Source organism: Mixophyes fleayi, chromosome 4 (assembly GCF_038048845.1).
Source record: "Mixophyes fleayi isolate aMixFle1 chromosome 4, aMixFle1.hap1, whole genome shotgun sequence".
In the NCBI taxonomy this organism is placed as follows: Eukaryota; Metazoa; Chordata; class Amphibia; order Anura; family Limnodynastidae; genus Mixophyes; species Mixophyes fleayi.
In genome coordinates, this window is record NC_134405.1 from 218085264 (window position 1) to 218111645 (window position 26382).

Sequence of the window (26382 nt, forward strand, 5' to 3'; positions counted from 1 at the left end):
ATTTTAGGATTGTGTTGTTATAACCCCTGGCAGTATGGCTCAAAAAATGGATTTTGAATTTTTTTCTTACATAATGTTTTTGAACGTTTCATATACCCCGTGCATTTAATTATTTATGTGGCCATTACTTAGTTACCTGTACTGTAGTCATCTCTATGTTCTAAGGGGTTAAACTGTCTCTCTCTCTGAGATTGGATTTTCCCCAGGTGCAGGTACTCCATCTGCACTGCTACCAGACACTATTTACAGCAGAGGTTAGACTAGTGATTGCTGGGATGGAAAACTAATTTCTCAACCCGGTTTTTATTTACACTTTTATTAAAGAGGCTTTCACTCATTTTGGAATGGCAGCTAATGCCCATGCTCAACATCTGGCTGTACGCCAGACAGGGAAAATTACCATGCCAATAATGAAAGATAGTCTGCTTCCATTTTAACCTTTCCCTGTTCCCTCGTTTACATTTGAATTTGCATGCAGGAGAAAAATGATTACTGCAAGTTATAAGGTCTCGGTGAGGGCAAAGGATTGGAGAATCTGTTGTTTCGGATAAGAACTGACTAGTGTGCTGCAGGCAACAATATTGTAGATTTTTAGAGAAAAACTATAATTTTCCTAGTTTTCTAGCAAAACACTATTGCTATCTTGTAGATATCAATAATTAAAGTAGTGTTAGCTTAAATAATTAAAGTACACTTCTGGGCAAGTTTGCATTGCTATTTATTTATATGTTAATTCAAAATATATAGGCCATAACTATCAAACTATTCTTACATCAATATTTTTTTTTAATGTTTTATAGACCAGTATAGATAACAGCACTCTGAACATAAATCAGCATTGATAACACGGTATGCTTGGTATGACAAAAACATGCTTCCAAAAGTGAATTGCCCTAACTAGGTTACCAACCAGTTTATCCGAAAACTGCCGAACTTTGTGATGCATGGGGTCTGTAATACCCCATTCATACTGCACCAAAATCCTGGGTTTTTGCCGGGGCGAGCTCAAACGACCCGGGTCTTGGTGCAGTATGAATGGTACAAGTCAAAAATCCCGGGTCTAAAACCCCGGGTCTTTAACCCGGGATTTATCGAGGGGTAATTCCCGGGTCGGACCCTTGTTGCCTGCACTATGAATGGAAAAACCCGGGTTTTTCAACCCGGGTTGCACAGAAAACAAGATGATTGGCTGTCTGCCTGTCAGTGAATCATGAAGAACTGTGGGGCAATGGTGAGGGGTATGTTTTATAGTACAGATCTGTGTGCAGCATATCTCACAGTGATTCTGCTGTGCTGTGTACATACATTTTTTGGAACTGAAGGTGACCTCTCAGTTTTCTTTATTCTTTATTAAAAGGGGAAAGAGTAAAATGTAGTAATTGGGTTTGGATTGTGAGAAAATTAAGAACATCAACCAGAATAGAGCTACAAGTACACAAAATTTGGAATATAAGTAGTATATAAAGGTCATCAACAATTAAAGGTCATTTAGCCAGTCCCTGCAGCTGTATAATGCTCATTCTTCAGCCACAGAGGGGTCACAAAGAAGAAAGCTCAATGTACATGTCAAGTTGCTGCCTCGTTTTATTACCATAGAGTAAAATTAAATTCTAAGCACCAATAGTTATTATCCCTGCACCTTTAAATCACAATATCTTGGTACACACCTTCTTACCATACCTTTTTGTAAATATTGTGCAGGAATCCGAATAAGTTCAGTCGCTGAGTGATGACGAAAGGTACTTAGATCCCAAATACTATACACATTATTATATTGATTGCGTGAATCATCACATCCCCAGATTATGAGACATATAAATGCTGTGTTCCAGCATTAACCAGTCACCTTTCAATGACATCACCGTTTTTCAGCCAATGAAAACTGCTCTGGTGATGACTCCCACAAATTGCCAGGGCACAGACTTGTGCAGTATGAATGGGGTCAACCCGGGAAACTCCCGGGTCCAAGGTGCAGTATGAATGGTGTTTCTGAGCTGGGACGCTCCGAGACCCTGCAAAAACCCAGGATATTGCCGGGGCGGCAGTATGAAAGTGGTATAAGTATAACAGCATCACGTCAGGCTTAGCTTGTGAAATTTCAATGCAGCTCTGTTATCACCAACAAGAAACCCATGCAGAAGATCTATTTATCCAGCTCATCATAATAAGTGTGTGACTTCTCCATGTCCTGACGGTTTGCATTAATATATTACCACAGTTTCTTATGGTGGCGGCCTAGGAAGCAGTGGCCAGGTTGAATCGTGAAGTTATCGCTACTAGTAGAACTTCCTCTGCTTGGTCTTTTACCCTGAGCTAAAGATTGGTCTGTATTGGGCAATATTGTGCTTACTTGCTTCATTTCTAACCAGCAAGTGCACAACTCTCAACTCCTCTATCGGACAGGAAAGGCCTCATTTAAAAACATAATAAAATCAGAGCTCTACGTTAAAAAAAACATTTTTAAATGTATATATAAGCCGCCCACCACTGTAAAAATGCCTCTGCCATTTGGCTGATTGTAACAATATTGGTAACACATCTGGTGGCAGCACCATAACCACCCACAAACAATGCTACAAAATAAACCAACAAATAAATAAAAAGTTGCTCAATCAATTTATAAGTAGCAAAAGGTGCAAATAAAGGTGGTGGGGGATTTCATCCAACAGGAATGCCTTGGTAGGATACATTCAATGTCAAAAAAGTGTTCAATGCCTAAGATGGAAGTAACAATAGGAACTAAAATCAAATTGTACCACTTATAAATATATTAATGTGAAACAAAAGAACTCATGTTGACACTTATATAATATATATATTTTAACATTTGAAAGAACCATTGAATTTAGCATTTTTGCAGTATTGTTTTTCTTTTAAATGGCCATACCTCTGTTCAAGCATGATGTGTTCGTTTTGCATGCTGTAATATATTTTAGTCTGCCCAATTATGGGCTAATTCTTCCTGATCACCTAGAGTTTGTGAAGTACTCAGGACTTCGTACATGTACCTCTTTGAATGGATTGTGATAACATTGTTTGAAAGGACATTGTATGATTAACAACAACGCAACAAAGCAGATCTTATTTTTTAAATTGTATTTTTGGTCTATTTACCAAATAATTTGCCAACATATAAAACCTGCTGATACAAATCGGATCCTTGCAATTCTGGGTGACCCTGCTTGTATAAAAATATACTTATAAGTACATCATGCCATAATGCCAAACTGTAAATTGCATTATTTCAACCAGTTTCTATAGTTTGGCATATACATTTTCCAATAATTCACTTGTTTTTATGAAAAGCAGTTAAGAGCTGTGATCATTTTATAAGTGTTTACGCTTACAGATAAAAGTGTAATTGCAGAGTTTAGAACATCAATAGGCTTCTGATTAAATTTCACTTTAGACTTAAACATTCCTAATTGTGCAAACCTTTCAAGGTTTTCTTTCAGCTAATCACAAAGAGTGGGTCTGTGGCAGCCGGCTTTATTTGTGAAACAGAAGTTAATGAACCTCCCCTTGGGATCATGCCTTCCTATAATACACACACTGACCCTTTACTTTCTTATCTTTGTAATTTAAGTCTTTGGAAATTGTGCGAAGAAGCCTTAGATGTATGGTAGTAACTACAGGGGTGGAAGGAAATATAACTGCTATGTGCAGTCTACTTCTCCTTTGCCTCTCAAGGGACATCGAAAGGCAACATTCACATTTTGCTTTTACCCAGTGCAAAGTAACGTTTGTGGATCTACATATTTTTCCACAGGGCTCTGAAATTTGTTGTTACTCCCCAGCTTTCAATAAATGATAGCGTGAAAGGGGTCAAGTAGACCCATAAGCTTTTACTGTGAATTTATAATCATTAAATGCTGAACATTCAACCTCAATCCAGAGCTAGAAATGAACAACTCGTTCTATGATGCACATTTTTGTTCCCATTTTTAGAACAGTCTCTTATCCATGTAAGCATTGGTTTTATTAGCGGAGCAACAATTCACAATATGGGACTTATTGCTAATATGGCGCCTCACAAATTGTAATAATTTGCAGTAAACTACTGAAAGATTAATTATTGTGATTGGCTGACATGATTGTAATAGAGATAAATAAATCTAGATGATTTGTGGGTTTATCATAGTATATTATTTAGACAAAAAGGGTGACATATTGATGCTCAAATGAGAGAAGCATTAATGTAGGTTAGAGGCCCAGAGTGCTCCTTCCCATATACTGTTTAGACATACAGCGGGGGAAATAAGTATTGAACACATCAACATTTTTCTCAGTAAATATATATTTAATGTGGCTATTGTAATGAAATTTACATGAAATGTCAGCAACAAACCTTGCAATCCACACATGCAGAGAAATCAAACCATAGATATCTATAAATTAAGCTTTGTGTAATAATGTGAAATGACACAGGGAAAAAGTATTGAACACATGAAGAAAGAGAGTTGTGAAAAGTCATGGAAAGCCAAGACACCAGCTGAAATCTACCAGTAATTAGAAAGCAATCCTGCCAGTTGGTTCAGCCACAACTGATGTCCTATTAAAAGGTGTCTCATTACGAAGGTGTCGCACAAGAAACATCTCATGATGGGTAAAAGCAAAGAGCTATCTCAAGACCTTTGTTACCTTACTGTTGCAAAACATACTGATGGCATTGGTAACAGAAGGATCTCTAAACTGCTGAATGTTCCAGTTAGCACTGTTAGGGCCATAATCCGGAAGTGGAAAGAACATCATTTCACCATAAATCGGCCATGACCAGGTGCACCTTGCAAGATTTCTGACAAAAAAAATGTCAAAAGAGTTGTCCAAGAACCATGGAGAGCTTCAGAAAGACCTGGAATTAGCAGGTACAATTGTTTCAAAGAAAACAATAAGTAATGCACTCAACCGCCATGGCCTGTATGCACGCTCACCACGCAAGATTCCTTTGCTGAAGAAAAAACATGTTGAAGCTTGTTTAAAGTTTGTTGCACAACATTTGGACAAGCCTGTGAAATACTGGGAGAATATAGTGTGGTCAGATGAGAACAAAATTGAACTCTTTGGATGCCATAATATCATGTTTGGAGGAGAAATGGCACAGCACATCACCCCAAAAACACCAAACCAACAGTGAAGTTTGGAGGTGGGAACATGGTGTGGGGCTGTTTTTTGCACACGGTACTGGCATACTGCATATAGTTGAAGGAAGGATGAATGGAAGACATTTTCGATAAAAATCTGCTGCCATCTACCAGGATGCTGAAGATGAAATGAGGGTGGACATTTCAGCAAGACAATGACCACAAACACACAGCCAAGGACACTCTCAATTGGTTTCAGAGAAAGAAAATAAAGCTGCTACAATGGCCCAGTCAAACACCTGACTTGAATCCAATTGAAAATCTATGGAAAGAACTAAAGTTTAGAGTTCATAGCAGAAGCCCACAGAACCCTCAAGATTTTAAGCATTGCATTGAAGAATGGAGTAAAATTACAGTTTGTGGAAACCTTATTATATGAATTATAATAAAATACAATAAAAATGGCTGGGGAGCACACACTGTATAATCAGCTGCCGAAGAAGGCCATTAACTCTGCAGCTGCAGGGAGCGGAGACCAGAGATATTGCATAAGTGAAAGCAGCACTTGTCATATAGATTAATAATGTCTTTTTACGCCTACAACAGATTATATCTAGGTCTCACTCTATCAGATTATCTCCGTAATTAGTATTTTTAAAATATAAGCTATATAAGTCCTAAATAGGTAAAACATATGCTTATATAGAATATAGGTTAGTGTTTACTCAGATACAGAGCAAAGAGAAGTGGTACAATGCAGAGCTCATTCTGGGAAAAAAGTATATAAAACAATATAAAAAAACAAAAACAATATTGGTGGGTGGTGTAGTATGTAAAGCGGACTTCCAGTCTTTTGGCTAGTTTACAGACCCATATGTAGATGTTTAGTATATAAAGCAGATCTGCCATCTGGTGGCTAGTAAATATATCAGAGCAGCCCTATTCTGGAGGGACTATATAGAGCATACCCCAAATTGGGTTCTAGGGTACAATGCAGACCCCACTCTCAGCGCTCTGCTTAATAGGAATCAACATGCTAGGGGCATAAACTGCAGCTGAGAGGCAGGCAGAGCATGCTCCTGGTCATTTTGCTTATACAGACACCCCTCTCAATAAGCTGCTTTCTGGTCCTTTTAACATTTCAAATTACATAGGATAGTTAATGGCAACTCCTGGGGGTATAGTATATTTACTAAGATCTGGGATTAAAAAAAGAGGAAATGTTGCCTATAGCAACCAATAAGATTCTAGTTATGTAGCACATTCTACAAAATGAAAGATAGAATCTGATTGGTTGCTATAGGCAACATCTCCACTTTTCAAACCCGCAGTAAATATACCTCATGATATCATTTCCCCTGGCAACTAGTATTCCCATCATGGCCTGGGCTGATGGCATAGAACTTGAGAGCACCTCTCTCCCCCCCAGTTGGTAAATTCTCAGCCCAAGTTTAAGTATTGCAGTCATCTATCATACACCTGGCTTAACACACCATTATGATTTCTCTGTATGACTCCCTCTTTTCTTTGAAATATAGACTTTTACTCTGAGCGTTTATAAACATCCGAATTCATTGAATTCTTCTGGTACTTCTCTATGTTCCTCTCTTTAACATCATCCTTTTACCATTCACAATTGACTTGCATCGCCACACAAGGTGATTGCAACATACTTGATCACATTTTCAACTGTTTCTGCTTCTAACCTTACCAACATTTTCCATTTTCAGATAACTATTTTCTCACATGTAATCTCGCTATTCGATTAGATCTTCTCAAAGAAGGGACATTTGTGTGCACAAAACCTCAAGTTCATTGTGGCATCAATTCTCTTATTCATTTCCACATCTCTTTCATCTCCTTCCCCTTACTGACAAATACACATTTTATTTATACATTTATTTCAGCCTCAAACAGGGCATTTGAAAAAGAAAATATAAAACCAAGCTACAAAAACAACCCCAATGTACTGAAGAGACACTAGAGGAAGAAGTTATGCTATCGTCAATGTTATACAGTACAAATGTATTCTATACTGTTGTTACAGCAATGTTTTTGCAAAACAATCTCATTTCCTCCTTGACTACGAATCCTAAACAACTGTTCAGCACCTTTAAACAACAGTGCAGAAAGTAGCCACACACTACTCAAGAACTTGAGTAAAATTGGCACTTTTCAACAAAAAATATTATGAGAATCTTCCTGCAACACTCCCTCACATTCCTTACAGAGTAATACACGTACTGTCTCCTTGAATAAAACCTCTGCCCATCTTTCCTCCCCCTGCTCTGTACATCTTGTTCACACTCTTTCTGATCTGATATTTCAGCTTAAGGATATTCCCTACTTTCTCCAACCTCCTTCAGGAATGCATTAGTGCTGAACCCCTATATTTTCTCTTCAACTACTGATTATTCCAATAGAAGTGTAGAGTAGTTAGAGACATCTTTCTGCTAATGATACATAGCTCTGCATAAGGTGTTACGGAAGCTCCCTCACATTAATACATGCAAATATTAAAACAAAAACAAAACATTGGTCTCCTAATATTTATACATTATGCAATCCTTTCAGTTTCAGTGTACTGACATGTAATTGATATGGAGAGAAAAAAATATGTATTGCATTTTTCTCTGTATGTTTTCAAGAGAATTTTCCACTACGTGCCCTTTTCTAATAATGTTATGTAGGGGAAAGTATTCATATATAAACTGTTCATTTTGTGCAGACCTTTTGCATGAGTCAGTGACTCAAGGAGAGAGTATTGCTGAATCCAATAACTGCTGAAGACCACTAACTGTTTATAGTAATATGGAGTACGGGCACAGATTAGCACTTTGTACACTTGTGTCAGGAAGATGTCACTTTCCAAGAATCAGCAAATAAGTATGTTTTCTTTGGCAATGGCTATTACATGTTTGTTGTAGTAAGCTATCACTTGCCTGCTTACAAGATGGAGTCTAGTCCACGAACGTGGACTTTTTTTTCTCTTTATAATGTTATTTCATAGGCCCATTCCTATTGGGTCAAAAGTGTATCTAACTTTACCTGGATCTGTTAAAAATAAAGGACCTTCTCTGACTGCTGTTTATGCTTTGAAATTCAAACTCATCGACTATAGAGAGGTTATCTGCTAGTCATTATTTTATGCTCCTCATTTTTATATCAGTTTCAGGTACTGTTAGGTACACTTTACAAGAGCATCTAACCAGTGCAGATGATAGATACCAAGATAGATAAGGAGTTGTAATTATATTAAAATGTAATAGAGACTATTTTTTTTAAAGAAAAATAGCTACAAATTAAAATGTGTCATACAAGTTGTAATTATTTTAACAATTACTGCTCCTTTCAGAAAATGTTCCTAATTGTTCAGCAATCTCCTATATCATAGATAAACTACAATACCCTGTGTACATTATGATGTTATAAACAGCATAGAGATCTCATCCTGTTTCTGAAATACTAAATCACTACATGCAGAGTCTCCTAATGATATCTCAAGGAATAATTAATGCGTTTGTTATATTTTATATAGACAACCCAGTAGTTTTATTATTACAATTCATGATATAGTTGCACAAGGTTATATAATGACTGAATTATTCTCAGTGTAGGAATTGTAACAGTATCTTTAAATATAGGCAGAAAAGCGCCTGTCATTTACCATTCTGTAAATCACGCAAACCTGTCCAAACAGAAATGGGTTCCGGGAATCCTCTTTAACAACTTACAGACATCAGTTACTTTACAATAACAAGCTCCAGATCCATGAACCATATGCAACATTTTTTCTTTAGAGATAGATAAATTAAATATTGAATCATTTTGTACACAATGTTTTCATCTCTTTATTAACAAAGAAAATAGATCTTCATAGATAACCAATTATGTAATTTACAAAATATACCAGATAATTCAGGAATTATTAATAAAACATTTTCTGCACTCTTTAGGACATGCACAGCTATGGTGTCAGAGATAAATATTAGCAACTAGGTTATATAAAATGTAAAAATACAGAAAGTGTAACATATAATACTCTTAATACAATACAATTTAAAAACCTGCCTTTTGGACATGGATTTTAAAATGTAGTGCCTGTCTGCCTGTACAGTAGGGATGCCATGCCTGCCAACCCCATTTTCTGTAGAGGGTGGACCCCTAAAGAGATCAGTCATCCACACAGGAGGACCCTTATGCAGAGCTAGGCATAGAGGTGCATGTGGTGAAATGACAAGGTCTCTCACTGCGCCTCACCTCCTCTGTGGTAAATGGATAATTTCCTTTGGGAATTGCTTGTTGCAGAGAATGAGGATCCCAGGAGTTTAAACCCCACTATACACACAATATGCGGAAAAAAGAGAAGGTTCAACTCAGCCACAGACCGTAAGAGACTTACTGCCATTGAAGGGAGTGCAGCCACTCCAGGTACTGGATGTGGGAAGATGCCGCTCTGCTCTTCTAAACATGCACTGGAGCCTCTTAAGAGACACAATGCTGACCCCTTCATGCTCCATTCTGTTGTTACATTCCCGCTTACTAGAAATGGACACGCAAAACAGAATGCGGACCTCGGGAGGGTGGACAGGCATCGCTGGGTCTCCCCCTAATTGTGCTATGGTGATATCATGTTCTGCCCCTGATTCTACCACAAAGCAAGGAGCAAGTGGCAAACAGAAGATCAGCAGAGGGGTTCCCCAGTACTTCCAAGGTTTATAGCTGTCTCCCACCGATCATTTCCAGGAGCCCATTCAAGGCTTTTAGCTGTACAGGCCTGATGGCAGTCCTGATCAGACCTCATTGTCAGCATATATATTAGGGATGAGCGCACTCGGATTTATGAAATCCGAGCCCACCCGAACGTTGCGGATCCGAGTCGGATCCGAGACAGATCCGGGTATTGGCGCCAAATTCAAAAGTGAAACTGAGGCTCTGACTCATAATCCCGTTGTCGGATCTCGCGATACTCGGATCCTATAAATTCCCCGCTAGTCGCCGCCATCTTCACTCGGGCATTGATCAGGGTAGAGGGAGGGTGTGTTAGGTGGTCCTCTGTCCTGGTAGATCTCGTGCTGTTCAGTTCAGTGCTGTGCTGTGCTGTGCTGTGCTGTGTTCTGCAGTATCAGTCCAGTGGTGCTGTGTGCTGTGCTCTGTCCTTCTGAGGTCAGTGGTGCTGCTGGGTCCTGTGCTGTGTCCTGTTCAGTCCAGTGGTGCTGTGTCCTGTGCTCTGTGCTTCTAAGGGCATAGTTATTTCCCCAATATTCCCCTGTGTTTAAAAAAATAAAAAAAAGTTTTTTTAAAAAATACCAAAAACTACTTTAATATTTTTTAATTACCACAAAATTTGCACAACCAATCCTGCAGTATAAGCCCATTGGTACTGCAATATTACCAAGTTCACACATTCAGCAGTAAAAGTCCAGTGGTGCTGTGTCCTGTGCTCTGTCCTGCTGAGTTCCGTAGTGCTGCTGGGTCCTGTGCCGTGTCCTGTTCAGTCCAGTGGTGCTGTGTCCTGTGCTCTGTGCTTCTAAGGGCATAGTTATTTCCCCACTATTCGCAAGTTTTTTAAAAATAAAAAAAAAGTAAAAAAAAATAAAAAATTTAAAAAAAAAAAAATATATAATAATTATAACCAAATTTGCAAAACCAATCCAGCATTATAATTTATAAGTCCATTGGTACTGCAATATTACCAAGTTCACACATTCTGCAGTATCAGTCCAGTGGTGCTGTGTCCTGTGCTCTGTCCTGCTGAGTTCCGTAGTGCTGCTGGGTCCTGTGCCGTGTCCTGTTCAGTCCAGTGGTGCTGTGTCCTGTGCTCTGTGCTTCTAAGGGCATAGTTATTTCCCCACTATTCCCAAGTTTTTTAAAAATAAAAAAAAAGTAAAAAAAAATAAAAAATTTAAAAAAAAAAAATATATAATAATTAGAACCAAATTTGCAAAACCAATCCAGCAGTATAAGTCCATTGGTACTGCAATATTACCAAGTTCACACATTCTGCAGTATCTTGTGCTACATATAATGGAGACCAAAAATTTGGAGGATAAAGTAGGGAAAGATCAAGACCCACTTCCTCCTAATGCTGAAGCTGCTGCCACTAGTCATGACATAGACGATGAAATGCCATCAACGTCGTCTTCCAAGCCCGATGCCCAATCTCGTAGTACCGGGCATGTAAAATCCAAAAAGCCCAAGTTAAGAAAAAGTAGCAAAAAGAGAAACTTAAAATCATCTGAGGAGAAACGTAAAGTTGCCAATATGCCATTTACGACACGGAGTGGCAAGGAACGGCTTAGGCCCTGGCCCGTGTTCATGACTAGTGGTTCAGCTTCACCCACGGATCTTAGCCCTCCTCCTCCTCCCCCCCCTACAAAAAATTGAAGAGAGTTATGCTGTCAGCAACAAAACAGCAAACAACTCTGCCTTCTAAAGAGAAATTATCACAAATCCCCAAGGCGAGTCCAAGGGTGTTGGTGGTTGTCAAGCTTGACCTTCCCATCACTGTACGGGAAGAGGTGGCTCGGGAGGAGGCTATTGATGATGTAGCTGGCGCTGTGGAGGAACTTGATGATGAGGATGGTGATGTGGTTATTGTAAATGAGGCACCAGGGGGAGAAACAGCTGATGTCCATGGGATGAAAAAGCCCATCGTCATGCCTGGTCAGAAGACCAAAAAATGCACCTCTTCGGTCTGGAGTTATTTTTATCCAAATCCAGACAACCAATGTATGGCAATATGTAGCTTATGTAAAGCTCAAATAAGCAGGGGTAAGGATCTTGCCCACCTAGGAACATCCTCCCTTATACGTCACCTGAATAACCTTCATAGTTCAGTGGTTAGTTCAGGAACTGGGGCTAGGACCCTCATCGGTACAGGGACACCTAAATCCCGTGGTCCAGTTGGATACACACCAGCAACACCCTCCTCGTCAACTTCCTCCACAATCTCCATCAGATTCAGTCCTGCAGCCCAAGTCAGCAGCCAGACTGAGTCCTCCTCAATACGGGATTCATCCGAGGAATCCTGCAGCGGTACGCCTACTACTGCCACTGCTGCTGTTGCTGCTGTTAGTCGGTCATCTTCCCAGAGGGGAAGTCGTAAGACCGCTAAGTCTTTCACAAAACAATTGACCGTCCAACAGTCGTTTGCCATGACCACCAAATACGATAGTAGTCACCCTATTGCAAAGCGTATAACTGCGGCTGTAACTGCAATGTTGGTGTTAGACGTGCGCCCGGTGTCCGCCATCAGTGGAGTGGGATTTAGAGGGTTGATGGAGGTATTGTGTCCCCGGTACCAAATCCCCTCGAGATTCCACTTCACTAGGCAGGCGATACCAAAAATGTACAGAGAAGTACGATCAAGTGTCCTCAGTGCTCTTAAAAATGCGGTTGTACCCACTGTCCACTTAACCACGGACATGTGGACAAGTGGTTCTGGGCAAACGAAGGACTATATGACTGTGACAGCCCACTGGGTAGATGCATCCCCTTCCGCAGCAACAGCAACAGCTGCATCAGTAGCAGCATCTACAAAATGGCTGCTCATGCAAAGGCAGGCAACATTGTGCATTACAGGCTTTAATAAGAGGCACAACGCTGACAACATATTAGAGAAAATGAGGGAAATTATCTCCCAGTGGCTTACCCCACTTAGACTCTCATGGGGATTTGTGGTGTCAGACAATGCCAGTAACATTGTGCAGGCATTAAATATGGGCAATTTCCAGCACGTCCCATGTTTTGCCCACACCATTAATTTGGTGGTGCAGCATTACCTCAAGAGTGACAGGGGTGTGCAGGAGATGCTTGCGGTGGCGCGCAAAATTGCTGGACACTTTCGGCATTCAGCCAGTGCCTACCGCAGACTAGAGGCACATCAAAAAAGCATGAACCTGCCCTGCCATCACCTCAAACAAGAGGTTGTGACGCTCTGGAACTCCACCCTCTATATGCTGCAGAGGATGGAGGAGCAGCAAAAGGCCATTCAGGCCTACACAGCCACCTACGACATAGGCAAAGGAGTGGGGATGCGCCTCAGTCAAGCGCAGTGGAGACTGATTTCCGTGTTGTGCAAGGTTCTGCAGCCATTTGAACTTGCCACACGAGAAGTCAGTTCCGACACTGCCAGCTTGAGTCAGGTCATTCCCCTGATCAGGCTGTTGCAGAAGCAGCTGGAGAAAGTGAGGGAGGAGCTGGTAAGCCATTGCGATTACACCAAGCATGTAGCTCTTGTGGATGTAGCCCTTCGTACGCTTTGCCAGGATCCGAGGGTGGTCACTCTTTTAAAGTCAGAGGAATACATTCTGGCCACCGTGCTCGATCCTCGGTTTAAAGCGTATGTTGTGTCTCTGTTTCCGGCGGACACAAGTCTACAGCGGTGCAAAGACCTGCTGGTCAGGAGATTGTCCTCTGAAGAGGACCGTGACATGCCAACAGCTCCACCCTCATTTTCTTCCACATCTATGGCTGCGAGGAAAAAGCTCAGTTTTCCCAAAAGAGGCACTGGCGGGGATGCTGATAACATCTGGTCCGGACTGAAGGACCTGCCAACCATTGCAGACATGTCTACTCTCGCTGCATTGGATGCTGTCACAATAGAAAAAATTGTGGATGATTACTTTGCTGACACCATCCAAGTAGACATGTCAGACAGTCCATATTGTTACTGGCAGGAAAAAAAGGCAGTTTGGAAGCCCCTGTACAAACTGGCTCTATTTTACCTGAGTTGTCCCCCCTCCAGTGTGTACTCGGAAAGAGTTTTTAGTGCAGCGGGGAACCTGGTCAGTGAGCGGCGAAGGAGGTTGCTTCCTCACAACGTTGAAAAAATGATGTTTATAAAAATGAATAATCAATTCCTCAATGAAGTACAGCACTGCCCTCCAGATACTACAGAGGGACCTGTGGTTGTGGAGTCCAGCGGGGACGAATTGATAATGTGTGATGAGGAGGAAGTACACACTGTAGGGGGAGAGGAATCAGAGGTTGAGGATGAGGACGACATCTTGCCTCAGTAGAGCCTGTTTAGTCTGTACAGGGAGAGATGAATAGCTTTTTTGGTGTAGGGGCCCAAACAAACCAATCATTTCAGCCAAAGTTGTTTGGTAGGCCCTGTCGCTGAAATGATTGGTTTGTTAAAGTGTGCATGTCCTATTTCAACAACATAAGGGTGGGTGTGAGGGCCCAAGGACAATTCCATCTTGGAACTTTTTTTTTTGCATTATATGACCAAGCAACAGTCGTTTGCCATGTTCAAAAAGTAAAACCAAATGTAAAAAAATTCAAGAAATTAAACCAAAAGTAAAATGTCGTGTCATAATTTAAAACAAGAGGTATTGACGTGCTCTAAAACTACTGTATTGTTGTTTATATTTTATAAACACTACACTTGAAAGCTTGAGTCTTTCAATAGAAAAGTAACTGTCCATTGCACGAATATTTGCAACAGGGACAATTTTAGGGTTAAGAAAGTCAACTAATAATAACACTTCGACGCTGTGTGTCTTTATAAACACTACACTTGGAAGTTGGAGGAGGTATTGTGGCCCCGGCACCAAATTTACTACCGGGGCCACTCCACTGTGCAGTCCATATTTAGGTGTATCAGATATTAAACAACGGTGACAGTTGATGCCCAATTTTTTAATTATATTGTGGCCTCGGTACCAAATTGTGTACCGGGGCCACCCCACTACGCAGTCCAGATACTTGTTTGGTGGAATTCAGACCAGTTGAGGGTTTTATTATTATATTGTGTGGACCACTCTATCTATACCACACTACAACTCTATACCACTCTATTTCCTACTTTAATTCTATTTCATACTTTAATTCTATTTCCTACTTTAATTCTATTACTAATTAATTACCATAAAGAGGAACAAAATAAACCAATTTTACCAAAAGTATAATATGACTTAGACTTACAAACACTACACTTTAAAGATCGTGCCTTTAAATGAAAAAGTCAGTCTTCATTGCACGACTATGTGCAACAGGGACATTTTTTTGGGTTTACAAAGTCAAACAATAACACTTCGACCCTGTCTGTCTGGGGTCTCTCAATGACGAATTGTCTGTACCATGTTTGGAGGAGGTATTGTGGCCCCGGTATCAAATTGGGTACCGGGGCCACCCCACTATGCAGTCCAGATACTTGTTTGGTGGAATTCAGACACGTGGAGGGTTTTTTAATTATATTGTGGCCTCGGTACCAAATTGTGTACCGGGGCCACCACACTACGCAGTCAAGATAGATAGATGCGTATTGCGTATCATAGATAAAGTACATTCAGTGGTGTGGGGCAAATTGAAAAATATTCAAAATGCACTGACATTATCAAAAACAAGAGGTTGTCACACGCTAAAACTCCAACATGTATATGATGGAGAGGATGGAGGAGCAGCCGTATGTGTAGTGTAATGCAGATCTGTTGAAGGTTTTTTATATATTTTATTGTGGTGCCCAGTGCCCACTCCTCTACGCAGTCCAGGTACAATTATTGGTGCGAATCATAAAAGTTCAGGGTTTTTAAGATATTGTGGTGACCCACTCCTCTACGCAGTCCAGGTACAATTATTGGTGCGAATCATAAAAGTTCAGGGTTTTTAAGATATTGTGGTGACCCACTCCTCTACGCAGTCCAGGTACAATTATTGGTGCGAATCATAAAAGTTCAGGGTTTTTAAGATATTGTGGTGACCCACTCCTCTACGCAGTCCAGGTACAATTATTGGTGCGAATCATAAAAGTTCAGGGTTTTTAAGATATTGTGGTGACCCACTCCTCTACGCAGTCCAGGTACAATTATTGGTGCGAATCATAAAAGTTCAGGGTTTTTAAGATATTGTGGTGACCCACTCCTCTACGCAGTCCAGGTACAATTATTGGTGCGAATCATAAAAGTTCAGGGTTTTTAAGATATTGTGGTGACCCACTCCTCTACGCAGTCCAGGTACATTTATTGGTGCGATTCATAAAAGTTCAGTGTTTTTAATATATATTGTGGTGACCCACTCCTCTACGCAGTCCAGGTACAATTATTGGTGCGAATCATAAAAGTTCAGGGTTTTTAAGATATTGTGGTGACCCACTCCTCTACGCAGTCCAGGTACAATTATTGGTGCGAATCATAAAAGTTCAGGGTTTTTAAGATATTGTGGTGACCCACTCCTCTACGCAGTCCAGGTACAATTATTGGTGCGAATCATAAAAGTTCAGGGTTTTTAAGATATTGTGGTGACCCACTCCTCTACGCAGTCCAGGTACAATTATTGGTGCGAATCATAAAAGTTCAGGGTTTTTAAGATATTGTGGTGACCCACTCCTCTACGCAGTCCAGGTACATTTATTGGTGCGATTCATAAAAGTTCAGTGTTTTTAATATATATTGTGGTGACCCACTCCTCTACGCAGTCCAGGTACATTTATTGGTGCGAATCATACAAGTTGATGGTTTTCTTATTATATATATTGTGGTGACCCACTCCTCTACGCAGTCCAGGTACATTTATTGGTGCGAATCATAAAAGTTCAGGGTTTTTAAGATATTGTGGTGACCCACTCCTCTACGCAGTCCAGGTACAATTATTGGTGCGAATCATAAAAGTTCAGGGTTTTTAATATATTGTGGTGACCCACTCCTCTACGCAGTCCAGGTACAATTATTGGTGCGAATCATAAAAGTTCAGGGTTTTTAATATATTGTGGTGACCCACTCCTCTACGCAGTCCAGGTACAATTATTGGTGCGAATCATAAAAGTTCAGGGTTTTTAAGATATTGTGGTGACCCACTCCTCTACGCAGTCCAGGTACAATTATTGGTGCGAATCATAAAAGTTCAGGGTTTTTAATATATATTGTGGTGACCCACTCCTCTACGCAGTCCAGGTACAATTATTGGTGCGAATCATAAAAGTTCAGGGTTTATAATATATTGTGGTGACCCACTCCTCTACGCAGTCCAGAAAGATACCTTGTTGCAACGTTTTGGACTAATAACTATATTGTGAGGTGTTCAGAATACACTGTAAATTAGTGGAAATGCTTGTTATTGAATGTTATTGAGGTTAATAATAGCCTAGGAGTGAAAATAAGCCCAAAAACTTGATTTTTAAACTTTTTATGTTTTTTTCAAAAAAAATCCGAATCCAATACCTTAAATCCGAACCGAGACCTTTCGTCAAGTGTTTTGCGAGACAAATCCGAACCTCAAAAATAACGAAAATCCGGATCCAAAACACAAAACACGAGACCTCAAAAGTCGCCGGTGCAGATCCCTAATATATATAGACTGCATGTTACTTATTTTTCAGCCCTGATGACAGAATGTTTATCCATTCTGACACATCAACTTGTGTCTTTGTAACAATGGTGTAATGGTCAAGCGTCCAAATACTTTAATTCATATACATATATACACTATATGGACAAAAGTAATCGGACGCTTGACCATTACACCAACAGGGACTTTAATCACATTGTATTCAAATATATCATCATCATCATCATCACCATTTATTTATATACCGCCACTGATTCCGCAGCGCTATACAGAGAATTCATTCACATCAGTCCCTGCCCCATTGGAGCTTACAGTCTAAATTCCCTAACATACACACACAGACAGAGAGTGAGAGAGAGACTAGGGTCAATTTTGATAGCGGCCAATTAACCTACTAGTATGTTTTTGGAGTGTGGGAGGAAACCGGAGCACCCGGAGGAAACCCACTCAAACACAGGGAGAACATACAAACTCCACAAAGATAAGGCCATGGTCGGGAATTGAACTCATGACCCCAGCGCTGTGAGGCAGAAGTGCTAACCACTTAGCCACCTAATATAAAATTGGTCTCCCTATTGCAGCGATAACAGCTTCCACGCTTCTTGGAAGGCTTTCCACAAGATGTTGGAGTGTTTCTGTGGGAATCTGTGCCCATTCATCCTGTACAGTATTTATGAGATCAGGCACTGATGTTGGATGAGAAGGCCTGGCTTCCACTCTCTGTTCCAGTTCATCCCAAAGGTGTTTGATGGGGTTGAGGTCAGGGCTCTGTGCAGGCCAGTCAAGTTCTTCCACACTGAACTCATCAAACCGTGTCTTTGTAGTCATTGCTTTGTGCATTGAGGCACAGTCATGTTGGAATAGAAAGGGGCCTTTCCCAAACTGTTGCCTCAAAGTTGGAAGCATAGCATTGTCCAAAATGACTTGGTATTCTGAAAGAATACAATTACCCTTCACTGGAGATAAGGAGCCTAGCCCAAACCCTGAAAAACAGCCCCATACCAGTAACCCTCCTCCATTAAACTTCACAGTTGCATAATGCAGTCAGGCAGGTAACGTTTTCTCGGCATCCGCCAAACCCAGATTAGCCCATCTGACTGCCAAACAGAGAAGCGTGATTTGTCTCCAAAGAACACGTTTCCACTACTCCACAGTCCAGTGTGTGTGTGCTTTACACCACTCCATCCGACGCTTGGCATTGGTCTTGGTGATGTGAGGCTTGCATGCAGCTGCTCGCATATGGAAATCCATTCCATTAAGCTCCCGCCGCACAGTTTTTGTGCTTACATTAATGCCACAGTGGAAGTTCGGAACTCTGGAATCTGTGATTTTACATAGTTGTCTGATTCGTGGCTGAGTTGCTGTTGTTCCTAAACGCTTCCACGGCCAGGAGATTTTATAAATATCTATCTCTCTCTCTCTCCTCTCTCTCCTCTCTCTCTCTCTCTATCTATATATATATATAATCACCCGGCAGATGACAGACAGAAACAACTTCTTGCCTGAATAAACTGTGTTTTTATTACTCACGTCTCCAATATGACAGCATACATACGTCGGGACAGGGCCGGACTGGGACTAAAAATCAGCCCTGGCATTTAAAGCACACAGGCCCACGTGTTGTGGCCTCCATGCACTATATTGTTGCACACTGATGCTGGCGCAGTGTGCATTGCTGGTGCTGTACAATATGATGTAGTATGAGTGTGTGTGTGTGTGGGGGGGGGGGGGGTATTTATTTCTCCTAATGACCCTCAACATTACATTGTTAGCATCCACATTACATCAATAAATACCATGACAATACATTATTGGTACCCAAATCACAGCAATAAATAACCCCCCACACACACTCATACTACATCAATACCCACCCACATTACAGCAACCGGCATCACCCCCACATTACAGCAACCGGCATCACCCCCCACATTACAGCAACCGGCATCACCCCCACATTACAGTATCCAGCATCACCCCCTCCCCCCACACACACATTACAGCAACCAGCATCACCCCCACATTCCAGCAACCAGCATCACCCCCCACATTACAGCAACCGGCATCATCCCCACATTACAGCAATACCCTATCATACTTATTAGCAATACTAAGCCCCAAACACACTACAACATTGACACCACCACGCCACCCCATACTACAGCAATACCACCAATTATACAGGCGCCACTGTAGGAAACCAATGTTTTGCTTTTTTCAAATCTCCCACAAAATAGCAACAACAGAATACTTACTCACATCAATTAAATAGTAATGACAGAATTTTCATGAATCATTACACATGAAATAAAACTCTAACAAATATATAAAAAAAACATAACTATTGAATGAACATTTGTACCCACGCGGCCGCATTAAACATATTTCCATCTACAGAAAAATGTCAGAGAAAAATATTTTTTTATACTACAGTAACTGGATATGCGTCCTTTTTATTCATTTTAAATAACACAGTATATAAATTAAGGGGGATAGAGAAGGTGGGTGAGAGATAATTGGATTTGATCCATCAGTTTGATTAGATAGGAAACATTTAGATTATTTACCTGGAGACATCTACCCCCTTGACTCACAGGCAGGGCTGACAAGAGGAATTTTGGGACCCAGTACGGCAACTTCTTTGGGCCCCCGTCATATTCAACAATGAGAGACTTGCCTTTGGCAGAAGTTCATATTATGCCACACCGTAGTGCCCCCAGTTCATATTATGCCACATTGTAGTGCCCCCAGGTCATATTATGCCACATAATATTACCCTCAATTCATATTTGGCCATGCAGTAGTGCCCACAAATCTTATACAATACAGTATTATGCCACAATAGTGCCCCCAAATAACATTATGCCATACAGTAGTGCCCAGACAAAAAACTCATTCACAAATAAAAACTGGTACAGCATATCAGATACTAGAGTGTGAGTCCCAGGAGCGGCTTAATACACCATTTACAATGCAAACAAAAATAGATATATTGACACAATCACAGATAAAATTTATGACAAGCAGTGTTTTTTCCTCTTAATTAAAAGTCTCTGTACAGATAAATATGCAAGAAAATTACAGCGCAATAATGAGCAATGCATAGTGTTTTAAACATCATTGGATACACAGTAGTGCCCCCAGTTCAACAAAGGATGGTTAAAAACACATTGCACATGAGAAAATATATGAACTTACCTGATTATGGCATCCTGTGTTCTGTTCTCCTACTGGGCGAGGAGGGATCAGCTGCTGTCAGCTCACACAGCCAGTCGGGAGCAGGGACCGAGGGCAGTGGTCAAAGTGGAAATTTAGAAGTGGGGGTATGGAAAATATAAGTGAATGGAGTATGAAGGCTTGATTTTTTTATTTTATTTTAACACTTGCCCCCTCTGTGCATTCCCATTCTTCATAACTACTTGTGTTTTATGATGGCTGCTTGCCTGACATTCCCATTCTTAAGATGTCTCTCCCTTTACACTTTCTTTTACCTATGCCCCTGCAGCATCTTCTCCTTTGTCCCTCTCACTTTACTCCCTGCACCCCCTTCCCCCCTGGCTCTCACCCCTCTTCCTGCACCCCCTTCCCCCCTGGCTCTCATCCCTCTTCCTGCACCCCCATCCCCCCTGGCTCTCTCACCCCTATTCCAGCACCCCCTTCCCTCCTGGATCTCTCACCCCTCTTCCAGCACCACCTCCCCCCTGGCTCTCTCTCACCCCTCTTCCAGCACCCCCCTGGCTCTCTCACCCCCCTTCCAGCACCCCCTTCCCTCCTGGCTCTCACCCCTCTTCCAACACTCCCTTCCCCCTGGCTCTCTCACCCCTCTTCCAGCACCCCCTTCCCCCCTGGCTCTCTCACCCCTCTTCCAGCACCCCCTTCCTCTTCCAGCACCCCCTTCCTCCATGGTTCTCACCCTCTTCCAGCACCCCCTTCCTCCATGGTTCTCACCCTCTTCCAGCACCCCCTTCCTCCCTGGTTCTCACCCTCTTCCAGCATCCCCTTCCTCCCTGGTTCTCACCCTCTTCCAGCTCCCCCTCCCCCCCTGGCTCTCTCACCCCTCTTCCAGCACCCCCCTTCCCCCTGGCTCTTACCCATCTTCCAGCACCCCCTTCCCCCCTGGCTCTCACCCCTCTTCCAGCACCCCCTTCCCTCCTGGCTCTTACCCCTCTTCCAACACTCCCTTCCCCCTGGCTCTCTCACCCCTCTTCCAGCACCCCCTTCTTCCATGGTTCTCACCCTCTTCCAGCACCCCCTTCCTCCCTGGTTTTCACCCTCTTCCAGCACCCCCTTCCTCCATGGTTCTCACCCTCTTCCAGCACCCCCTTCCTCCCTGGTTCTCACCCCTCTTCCAGCACCCCCTTCCCCCCCTGGCTCTCACCCCTCTTCCAGCACCCCCTTCCCCCCTGGCTCTCTCACCCCTCTTCCAGCACCCCCTTCCCTCCTGGCTCTCACCCCTCTTCCAACACTCCCTTCCCCCTGGCTCTCTCACCCCTCTTCCCCCCTGGCTCTCACCACTCTTCCAGCACCCCCTTCCTCCATGGTTCTCACCCTTTTTCCAGCACCACCTTCCACAATGGTTCTCACCCTTTTTCCAGCACCCCGTTCCTCCATGGTTCTCACGCTCTTCCAGCACCCCGTTCCTCCATGGTTCTCACCCTCTTACAGCACCCGCTCCCCCCCTGGCTCTCCCACACTGGTGAAAACCCGCCCCCCCCACGAGAATCGTGGTGACCCCCGTGCGAAAATCAGCAGCCCCCCCGTGAAACTCACGACACTCTGCGACTGCTGTGCAAAAATCCGCGCACCCCCCTCCCGCGAAAATCGTGGCACACCCCCCCTCCCTGCGATCCCCTCCCCCCTCCCTGCGATCCCCTCCCTAGTCAGAAAAAAAAATAAAACTGTAAAAACTGTGTCCACATTGCAGGGCACAGTGCACAAGATAAGGGGAAGGGAGCAGAGGAGCCCTCGTCCGTCGAGCAGCAGAGGTGCAGGAATCCAAGAAGTGTCAGCTGGCCCATCTAGCCATCAGTCCTTCTGCCAGAAGTGCCAGTACGGCCCTGCGTCAGGATGACTCCAGGTAAGCCTAGCTCTAGCTAGACACTGCCCTTCTGCCTAGTCACCGGCCAACGAACTGCTATTGGTCACCCTGCACAACAGCATAATACAGATTTAAATACACAAAACCCCATCCTTCAGTCTAATTGCTTCATTAGACCCAGTCCTCCACCTAGGAGTCTTGCTCTGCAAGCATATAACCTGTCTGCAGCCTGTAACTGCAGACTCCCCAGGAGCTTACCTGTCCCTATGCAGGAGAGATGACACAGACCCCGCTGTGAAGGAGAGGACCTGCATTTTTTGTGTAGACTCCGTGGCCTATGTTTTACTCTATTTAACTGTGGTTTCTCATTAACAATAATCATGTTGTCTCTCAAAAAAGACACAACCTCAGGTTCACTTAAAGTGGTATGCTTCAGAATAGAAACCAAGACATTCCATCTCCGGCATATCATTTTGTTCACCTGATGTTTTAAGGCCTGGGACAAGAAAGGTTATATTGCCTTTTTAAGTGTCCTCACAGCACTCCTACCAGCACAGGAACATCTTGTTGACCCTTGAGAACATTATTTTGAAATACCTTGTCTTCTTTCTCTCTCAACTCATGGAATCTTCTTATTTTTGCAAAAGGATGTTTGAGAGCGCTTTACAACTGTGGTTGTACTGTAACAAAGGGATGTGTTTTCTGGCACGACAACAAGACCTACAGAACCTTTTTATGGCTAAGTGGACTCTGGGCTAGTAAAACCTGCATAGAAATTGTGGAACTTCTGAATTGCTACTGTAAAGGGGAGAAAGGCAGAACAATTAGAACACATCATGTTTAACAAAATACAATGGTATACAGCCTGCTGAGATGACAGGTATTGCAATGTTATCAACATTAGCCAATTTAAAAACATGTTGTAAAGTCACATCATTTAACTGGTCAAGTGCAAAGTTCTGCAAATGTAACAGTTCAGGAGAGTTAAACCAGTATATACCTTCACCTGAAAGCAAGGTAGGTTCTTCTGCATTATCTCCAGCTTCACAGTTTGGCCTTTAAGTGTCATAGCCAAAAAAGTCCTTTGGAAACTTTTGGTTGCCCCATGTGTCCAGCGCAGTTTTACCCTAAGTAACTGCAAAACTTTAGCTCCAGCCAGAACAGCTGGAGACCTGAGTAAGCTCACTATCAGAGTCCACAACCGCCAGGACAATCTTGTTGTTCACCCACACAGTCACTTTAATTAAAGCGGGACCATTGGTTGCGGACTTTCAGGAATAACAACCTAGATAGACAGGCCCAGCTTGGGCATTTGACAACTCCATAATGAATGCAATTCATCTTTCAAGGATTCAGAAACAACTTTGTGGATTTTTATCTTTCATAACACTATTGCTTTAAGTTCAACACTTCTTCAAGGCAGCGGAGTTCTTCAAAAACACTTTCAATCATGCAATCAAACTCTTCCGCCTGGCCACATTATCAGCACCAGGTACTAACAGTTTTTTGCGGAGAGCAAGAGATTTTTAAACTACATCTCTCACCTTCAATCTCCAGTTCAGGTTTTCCAAATCTTCTTGCTGGGACTGAGCTTCAGACACACCCATCTGCAACTGTCTTTTCAGCGCACTTTATTCTTTTTCTTGCCCATCTTAGCTGAAGTACCCTTTGCTTTATGTATGCCTTTAAAAAATAAGATTAATCTTTACATACATTCAACATGTCCCATGCAAATAGCAAAGGTTTTTATTTTTTGGTCCACACCCAACTCACAACCTAGTGAATCACCAGGTATGGCACCACTATAACCAGATCTTTTTAAAACTTTTCTTTACTTGCAAACCAAACAGGTGCTTTGCAGTTCACAGGCTTATTGCTTTTCCTCTGCCTCTTCACAGAAAAAAAATTGTTGCTTTCGCTGCATAAAGCAATTTTTCCCCCACTGCAATTGAGAGTTTTATAACAGACTGGTATATGATAGTGATATGTTTTACTCAAAACCATGGCATCTGGGTAGTTGGGGGATCAGCTGGGCTTTTGCTTAGCTTTGTAATCTCATGATGACACCACTGTGATATTAACACCCTGCAGATGACAGACCCAAGCAACTTCTTTCGTGAATAAACTGTGCTTTTATTGTTCATATCACCAATTAGACAGCATAATTACGTCACAATGACTCCAGGCAACCCTAACTATGGCTATACACTGTCCCTCTGTCTAATCACCGGCTGTCAACTATCTGGCATTGGACACCCTTTATAATGGCACAATACAGGTTTAAATGCACAAAACTCCTCAGTTGAGTCCAAATGTTTCATTAGACCCAGTTTTCCACCTGTGTGTATTACACCTAGGAGTCTTACTCTGCAAGCATTTATCCCTGTCTGCAGCCTGTACCTTCAGATACCGCAGGACCTCACCTGTCCCTATGCAGGAGAGGTGTGGCAAATAACCCTTTTTGTCACAATATATATATATATAATTTGCAGCACTTTTTAGTAAATAACCCTCAAAGTATACTGCTATGTACAATGTTTGAGCAAAAATAAAAGCATCCTTAAAATTACATCACAAATAGAGCTAAACACTATGCACAAAACACAATGGTTATTTCACAGCATTTAATTGGAAATAACAGGTATGTTTTTTATTATGTTTATGTTGAAAATATAAATAGTTAAACAAAAAAAGAATAAAACCGATCAGGAAAGCATTGCTTCCATTTACCTCTAATTTTTAGAAATCTACTCATCAGGGGCACCACACTGCAGACATATTACCTTGCTAAGGTCAGTAAATGATCTCATAAGGGAGATGTATCTTGGTAGGTTTTATGAGAGCGCTTGAATGGGTAGTCTAAGTAATGTATTGTTGCAGATAAAACTCTCAGAAAACATTAAAGGCTTGCAGCTTCCAGACATTGATTTTCTTTTAATCCATTCAGTGAAGGCATATTAAGATTGCTTTAATTAATTGTAGGCACAAATGAGTTGTGGATGAGGGGTTGCCTAAAATAGCAACCATTGGAGTTGCACATAAGTACATCTTGTGCAGCAATCTATTGGTTATGTGACTCTGGTCTGCAAGTAGAACAATGACTCATACTGTGTAGATACCATCATCTTTCTTTATATAGATAGTTCACATAAAATATGTAGTTATTTGAATCCTTTTGCCATCACCATCAACCCACATAACATTTACTTCCTCCCAAACCATTCTCTACATAACATTAACTCCCCTCACATACCAGTCCCCTCATAACATTAAAATTCCCCTACAAACATTTATGTCCCCACATAACATTAATCTGCCAAAAAACGGTTCCCAAATAACAATAATTCCCACTCGCAATCACAAACCAGTGCCCACAGAACAACTCCCCCCCCCACCAATAAACACACTAGTGCCACATCATTAACTACCCCACCACACACACTTGTTCCCACATAACAGTAATCCACCACACACACCCAATAGTCCCTTGCATTGCATTAATCCCTCACCACACACACACTCACTAGTGCCCACCCAACATTAATTCCCATACACACACACTGATGTCTACATAACATTACCCCCCTCCCACTCCAGTCCCAACATAGCATTAACACAAAACAGTGCCCACATTAAATCACTCCCACACTAGTGCCCGAATGAGCATACCCCACTATATAGCAGAACATAACATTAACCCCTCCACACTTTAGACCCCACAAACATTAATCGCAAACACACCAGTCCCCACATAAGATTTACACCCATCATAACGGTGCCCACATTACATTAATCACCACACACACACACACACAACAGTCCTCACGTATCATTAAATCCCCCTTCACACACACCCTTGTCCCCACATAACATAGCTACCTCCAACACCTGACCTATAGGCACTAGGAAATCCCAGGGGGGATTTCCTAGTGCCTGGAACCCCCTCCTCCCATCCTAGGGCACTGTATGCTT